Genomic DNA, 7,346 nt, shown 5'->3' with positions numbered 1-7,346 from the left:
TTTGCCCCTGTGAGGGTCAGGTGTGGAAGTGGAACAGCTGCTTGGGTCACAGGGGTTCTGGCAGCACCAGGTACTTAGGGGAGTTGGCAGCTAAGGCAGCAGGAAATATAGTGCTCTAGAAGCGAATGGCAACCATTGGCCAATATGCTCCTGTATTCTTGCCTGGAGAATCCCCCTCCTTGACAGAGAAGCCTGGCAGGCCACAGTCTACAGGGTCGCAAAGAGTCACACACTACTGAAACATCCCTGCCCGCATAGATGCAAGACTTCTTTTTGCCTGTGATAGCTTTGCCCTAGTGACAATTGAGCGTGAAGGTGGCGCAGCTTCTTGGCTTGTGGGGACTCTGGCGGTGCTAAGTGTGCAGGGACACGGACTGCCTCAGCCGCAGTGTTATGGCCTTATCAGAGTCTTTTTTCGAGCCTCTTGTAGCTGGTGATCAGAGGGCCTCTTTGGCTAGTCCCTCTCTGTGGCTCCACCCACCAGTTCAGGCACTTAGAGGGCTTTCTTGCCTGGGGTCCTTCTCTGTTGTTCAGCTTATCAGGCATGTAGAGGACCCGCCCTCCATCTCCCCCCTCCCTCGCTGGGGTCCTACTCTGTAGACCAGCAAGTCAGGCACTTAAAGGTGCACCCTGGGTTGGGTCCTACTCTGTAGTTCAGGGTGTCAGGCGTTTGATGGGCCAGCCTCTCTATTGTTTAGCTGCCAATGCTTGTGTGTGGGAGGAGAGAGGTTACGGTGATGGCTCCACCCTCTATGTGTGACTCAGCAGTATCGCCTTGTTTCCATGGCTGCCCGGCTTTTCTCCATGGGCATTTCCCACCACAGTCTCCTCCCCCACGTCCCCTCAATCTGTCTCTCCACAGTCAAAAGCAGCCCTCGCCGGGGATTCCACCACAATCCCTAAACTCCAGCTCCCAGCCACTGTGCAATCTAGGGTATGTATGGCTGCGGCAAGGCCTGTCTGATTCTCATTCCATTTCAGTTCAGTTCAGTCACTCAGTCGTCTGCAGCACACCAGGCATCCCTGTCCATCACCAACTCCCGAAGTTTACACAGATTCATGTCTATTGAGTTGGTGATGCCATTCAACCATCTCATCCTTTGTCATCCCCTTCTCCCACCTTCAATCTTTCCAGCATCAGGGTCTTTTCAAATTGGTCAGTTCTTTGCATCAGGTGGCCAAAGTATTGGAGTTTTAGCTTCAACATCAGTCCTTCCAATGAACATTCAGGACTGATTTCCTTTAGGATGAACTGGCTGGATCTCATTGCAGTCCAAGGGACTCTCAAGAGTCTTCTCCAACACCACAGTTCAAAATCATCGATTCTTTGGCGCTCAGCCTTCTTTATAGTCCAATTCTCACATCCATACTGGAAAAACCATAGCTTTGACTAGACAGACATTTGTTGGCAAAGTAATTTCTCTGCTTTTTAATATGCCATCTAGGTTGGTCATAACTTTTCTTCCAAGGAGTAAGTGTCTTTTAATTTCATGGCTTCAGTCACCATCTGCAGTGATTTTAGAGCCCTAAAAAATAAAGTCTGTCACTGTTTCCACTGTTTCCCTATTTGCCATGAAATGATGGGACCAGATGCCATGATCTTCATTTTCTGAATGTTGAGTTTTAAGCCAACTTTTCTACTCTCCTCTTTCATCAAGAGGCTCTTTAGTTCTTCTTCACTTTCTGCCATAAGGGTGGTGTCATCTGCATATCTGAGGTTATTGATATTTCTTCTGGCAATCTTGATTCCAGCTTGTGCTTCCTCCAGCCCAGTGTTTCTCATGATGTACTCTGCATATAAGTTCAATAAGCAGGGTGACCATATACAGCCTTGACATACTTATTTTCCTATTTGGAACCAGTCTGTTGTTGCATGTCCAGTTCTAACTGTTGCTTCCTGACCTGTATACAGATTTCTCAAGAGGCAGGTCAGGTAGTCTGGTATTCCCATCTCTTAAAGAATTTTTTGAATCTTTTTTGGGTGTTAGTTCTAGAAGGTCTTGTAGGTCTTCATAGAACCATTCAACTTCAACTTCTTCAGCATTACTGGTTGGGACATAGACTTGGATTACTGTGACTTTGAATAGTTTGCCTTGGAAACAGGTCATTCTGTCACTTTTTAGATGCATCCACATACTGTATTTCAGACTCTTTTGCTGACTATGATGGCTACTCCATTTCTTCTAAGGTATTCTTGCCCACAGTAGTAGATGTAATGGTCATCTGAGTTAAATTCACCCATGCCGGTCCATTTTAGTTCGCTGACTCCTAAAATGTCAGTGTTCACTCTTGCCATCTCCTATTTGACCACTTCCAATCTGCCTTGATTCATGGACCTAACATTCCAGGTTTTTACAGCATTAAACTTTGCTTCGATCACCAGTCACATCCACAACTGGGTGTTGTTTTTGCTTTGGCTCGGTGTACTCATTCTTTCTGGAATTATTTCTCTACTGATCTCCAGTAGCATACTGAGCTCCTACTGACCTGGGAAGTTCATCTTTCAGTGTCCTATCATTTTGCCTTTTCATACTGTTCATGGGGTTCTCGAGGCAAGAATACTGAAGTGGTTTGCCATTTCCTTCTCCAGTGGACCACGATTTGTCAGAACTCTCCACTATGACCCATCCATCTTGGGTGGCTGCCACAGATCATCTGTTTCACTCTTAGCCTTAAATGTTTCTCCTCTGACTCAGACAATTGCCCCAATGTGGGGAATGGACCCCTGCTTCAGTTCCGCCATCAGCTGAGGCAGGTCCAGTCCTACTAATACTCCTGTTCTTCCCCCTAGTTCATTCATCCTACCGAATTTGGGTAGGTCTATATATTCTTTTCCGCTGGTCAGGCACCCCTGTCCACTCTCAGCTGCTGTTCTGTGTGCATTTCTGTGTTTGAAGTTTCTTCCTGATGCATCTGGGGAGAGAGATGTACTCCACGTCCGCCTACTCCTCTGCCACCTTGTTTTCTCTGAAGTCGCTTCTAATAATGGAAGTGAGGGTCAGAAAATTCCATTTTCCCAAAGAAACTAGAGTAAGGAGATGGGAAGTTCATTCAGTGATTGAATACCTCCCCTGGACTAGGAACCATTGGTCGCTAGAAACTTAGAAATAAAACTTATAGAATCCTTATCCTAAACAACCTTATAAACCAATAGAGAGTCATATATTAATACTCATTTTTTCCAGTTTCTAGATGTTAACTTTAATTGCTTTAGAACAGCATAATTCATACCAAATGCTTTAAACCATCCATTATAATAGAAATAATTGTGAAAGTAGCATAGATCATCTGTGTGAAAGTGAAAGTGTTAGTTGCTCACTTGTGTCTGACTCTTTGAGACCCCATGGACTGTAGCCCACCAGGCTCCTCTGTCCATGGAATTCTATACCAGAAATTAGAAAAGAAGTGAGGAGGAGAAGCCCCTAAATAAAAGAAACTTTCTTAATCCAGTGCCATGACTCTTGTCTTGGAATTTTCTAAGCAGCTGGAAGAGGGCTAGGAAGGAGGAAGATAAGGGAAAACGAAAGAATATTTCTAGTGTGATGGTTAGATTTTAATTTAAATGCAAACCAGTATCCAGAAATGGAGAGAATCATTAAGACATTCAGTTGAAGTGGAAAAGGCTATTCTCAAGGGTAGTAGAATCAATGTACTCAGAAGGTAACACTGGAACTGTTTTTGCAAGCTCAGGACTCTTTCTTCGAATCTACATCATTTTTCTTATCTTCTATCATTCCAGCTGGGTGTATGTACCCAATGTATTATAGTCCTGAACACATTCATCCCAAACCCATTGCCAGTTATAAATACAGATAGAGTGTAATGTGGATGGTAAGGGTCAAGTTTGCAAAACCTGAACAAGTAATTTTAATGCAACTTATCAAGAAGGTACCATCACAGAAGTAGGGACAAACAATGGGAACATGAAAAACAAATGCACACATGTTGGATGTTAGAAAAAAGGGACTAAGTTTATCAGAAAAGGCAAGAAGTTGAAGGCAGTGTTCTTGGAGAAAGTTAAGGCAATCAAGGCGACTTCCCTTGTGGTCCAGTGGCTAAGACTCTGCACTTCTAATGCAGTGGACCTGGGTTCAACCCCTGGTTGGGGAGCTAGATCTAACAGTTTGCATGCTGCAACAGAGATTGAAGATCCCATGCGCCACAACCAAGACCCAGAACAGACAAATTAATCAATCAACTGATTTTAAAAGGGCTGTCTAGTAGGCTCTGAGGAGGCAGAAGAAATCCTTAAGCAAAGAACTCAACTGGTCAAGGAGAGAAAAGGGAAGCAACCAATGGCCTGATTGAGAAGTGGAAGTAGAAAAATGACAGGTTGCTGAGCACTGGGGGGAAGCGGAAGAAGGAGGGAGGAAGATAGAGAACTAGTTAGGGAAGAAGAATCACTAAGAATCATAAGCCTCTTTTGATTGAGAAAGACAAAGACCGTTAGGGTAGAGGGGCCAGGGCAGCATGTTCATTCGTGGCAGGAACAACATAAATGATTCCCATCAGAGCTAAGATTCCAAAGTGAAGACTGCTAATGAAATAGTTTCTGCAACCCAAGAAACCAGAGATTTCACTGGTAATAGGTAGAAACTGATAAAAGCCATTAATTAGGGACAAAAAGCAGATGGGAGTTTGGCAAAAGAAGAGGTTGCTTGGTGTTTGAAAGTGGATGTATTAGATTTGGACATGCAGAGATAGGGTTGAAGAGAACAGCAAGGAACAGCAAGAATCTGCAGTGACCTAGTGCAGTGTTGGGAATGATGTCCCCCCAAATGATACATCCAAGCCCTAACCCCTAGCACCTGTGAATGTGACCTTATTTAGAAATAGACCCTTACATATGTAATCTTGTACATGATCTCAAAATGAGGTCATTCTGGATTTAGAGAGTATGCATGCATGCTGAGTCCCTTCAGTTGTGTCTGACTCTTCGCAACCCTATGAACTATAGCCTGTTAGGCTCCTCTGTCCATGGATTCTCCAGGCAAGAATACTGGAATAGGTTGCCATGCCCTCCTCCAAGAGATCTTCTTGACCCAGAGATCAAAGCCACGTCTCTTAATGTCTCCTGCACTGGCAGGTCGGTTCTTTACCACCAGTGCCACCTGAGAACCCTTCCTGGATTTAGGGTGGGCCCTCAATCCAATGACTAGTATCCTAACAAAGAAAGGAAGAGGGAGAGCACAGAGGAGGAGACCCAGAGAAGAAGACCACGTATGTGAGGGTGGAGATAAGAGTGGTGCTACCATAATCTTAGGAATATCAGGAATCACCAGAATTTGGAAGAGACAAGAAAGGAGTCTCCTCAAAAGCCTTTGAAGGCAGATTGTCCCTGCCAACACCTGATTTTGGTGTCGTCCTCCAGAACTGAGAGAGAATAAATTTCTTTTCTTTTAAGACACTAGTTTTGTGGTAATTGGTTCCAGCAACTCTAGGAAACTAATATGCCTGGTATGATTTTTTTTTACTTCTTCCAGCAACTGTGGGCAGTCTGTGAGCAGAATCAGCATGATCCAGAAGAAGTGGTGACCCAGGGTTGGGCCTTGGCATGGTGATCTTGATGGAAAGGGGTCAAGAGAGGGCAGTGCTAGAGTAGGCAGAGTTTAAATAGTTATACTGTGGGAATTAAAAGAGGTTATATGGGGATTTTTCTGGTGGTCCAGTGGTTAAGCATCCATCTTCCAATACAGGGGATGCAGTTTGATCCCTGGTTCAGGAACTAAGATCTCACATGCCACAGGGCAACTAAGCTCACGTGCCACAATGAAAGATCCCTCCTGCTGCAACGAAGACCTGACTCAGCCAATAAATAAGTACTACTGGACTGTCCTGGTGGCACAGTGGATAGGAATCTGCCTGCCAATGCAGGAGATATGGGTTCAATCCCTGGTCTAGGAAGATTCCACATATCTCAGAGCAACTAAGCCCCTGCACCACAACTACTGAGCTCTAGAGGCTGTGCTCTGCAACGAAAGAGGCCACCACAAGGAGAAGCCTGTGCACTCAGTGAAGAGTAGCTCCACTCGTCAAAACTAGAGAAAGCAGGAGCAAAATAACAAAGACGGACCACAGCCAAAACCAAAAATAAATACTCCTGCTATGTCATCTTCATTAAAAAAAAAAAAAAAAAGAAAGGGCGGGGAAAGGTGGGGGATTATATTGAGGGCATGGACCAGACTCAGTATGAAGAAAGGGTCTTGGAAAGGAGGACAAATAGTGGTAGAGAGAACCTCTGGGTTCTAGGTCCTGGAAGTGGAGCAATTCTAGGTGATTAGAAGCCCCAGCGTGTGGGTGGCTGAAGTAGAAGACAGCTGAAGGCCCTTCTTGTTAGGAAAGCTGAGGCACTCTCAGGCCAGATAATCAGAGGATATCAGTATAAAGATTGAATGAGCTCGTTCATAATTGTGGTGGAAGAAAGATGTGAAGGTTAATTTGATGTGTCAACCTAACTAAGTTTAGGCTAAGGGATGTCCAAATAACTGGTAAACATTATTTCTGAGTGTGTCTGTGAGGGTGTCTCTAGAAGAAATTTGTATTTGAGCATACTGGGTAAAAAGGATCATCATCACAAATGTGGATGGGCATCATCCAATCGACCGGGACAAAAAGGCCAAATGTCTCTGCTTGAGCTGAGACATCCATTTATTTCCTGTACTTGAACACCTGTATTCCTGATGGCTTTGGGACTCAGTTGGAGATTTACATCATTAACTCTTCAGCCTTCTTTTCTCAGAATTTTCAACTCAGACTGAATAGCACAACAGCCTTTCTTTTTAAAAAATAAATAATTAAATAATCTTTAGTGTTGCAGCTGCCGCACGTGCTTTGCTGGAGCGACCATGAAGAGATACCCCATGTCCAAGGTAACAGAAAACCAAGTAAGACGGTAGGCACTGAGAGAGGGGATGAGAGGGCAGACAGACCGAAACCACAATCAGAGACAACTAGCCCATCTGATCACATGGACCAGCCTTGTCTAACTCAATGAAACTAAGCCATGCCATGTGGGACCACCCAAGACGGACGGGTCATGGTGGAGAGGTCTGACAGAATGTGGTCCACTGGAGAAGGGAATGGCAAACCACTTCGGTATTCTTGCCTTGAGAACACCATGAACAGTATGAAAAGGCAAAATGATAGGACACTGAAAGATGAAATTCCCAGGTCAGTAGGTGCCCAATATGCTACTGGAGATCAGTGGAGATATAACTCCAGAAAGAATGAAGGGGTGGAGCCAAAGCAAAAACAACACCCAGTTGCAGATGGGACTGGTGATAGGAGCAAGATTTGATGCTGTAAAGAGCAATATTTCATAGGAACCTGGAATGTTAGATCCATGA

At 44.6% G+C, this 7,346-nt stretch overlaps 1 non-coding gene across 1 annotated transcript; it reads left to right on the top strand.

Annotated features, from left to right (window-relative positions):
- The first annotated feature begins 4,037 nt into the window (after nt 1–4,037).
- TRNAR-UCU (transfer RNA arginine (anticodon UCU)) lies at nt 4,038–4,110 on the top strand. The gene has a single exon. It is a non-coding gene; the product is annotated as a tRNA-Arg (tRNA).
- Nucleotides 4,111–7,346: the final 3,236 nt, after the last annotated feature.

This window comes from Ovis canadensis, chromosome 1 (genome assembly GCF_042477335.2).
Source record: "Ovis canadensis isolate MfBH-ARS-UI-01 breed Bighorn chromosome 1, ARS-UI_OviCan_v2, whole genome shotgun sequence".
Classification (NCBI taxonomy): Eukaryota; Metazoa; Chordata; class Mammalia; order Artiodactyla; family Bovidae; genus Ovis; species Ovis canadensis.
The sequence above is the reverse complement of the archived record's forward strand: the minus strand, read 5'-3'. Positions and strand labels throughout refer to the sequence as shown.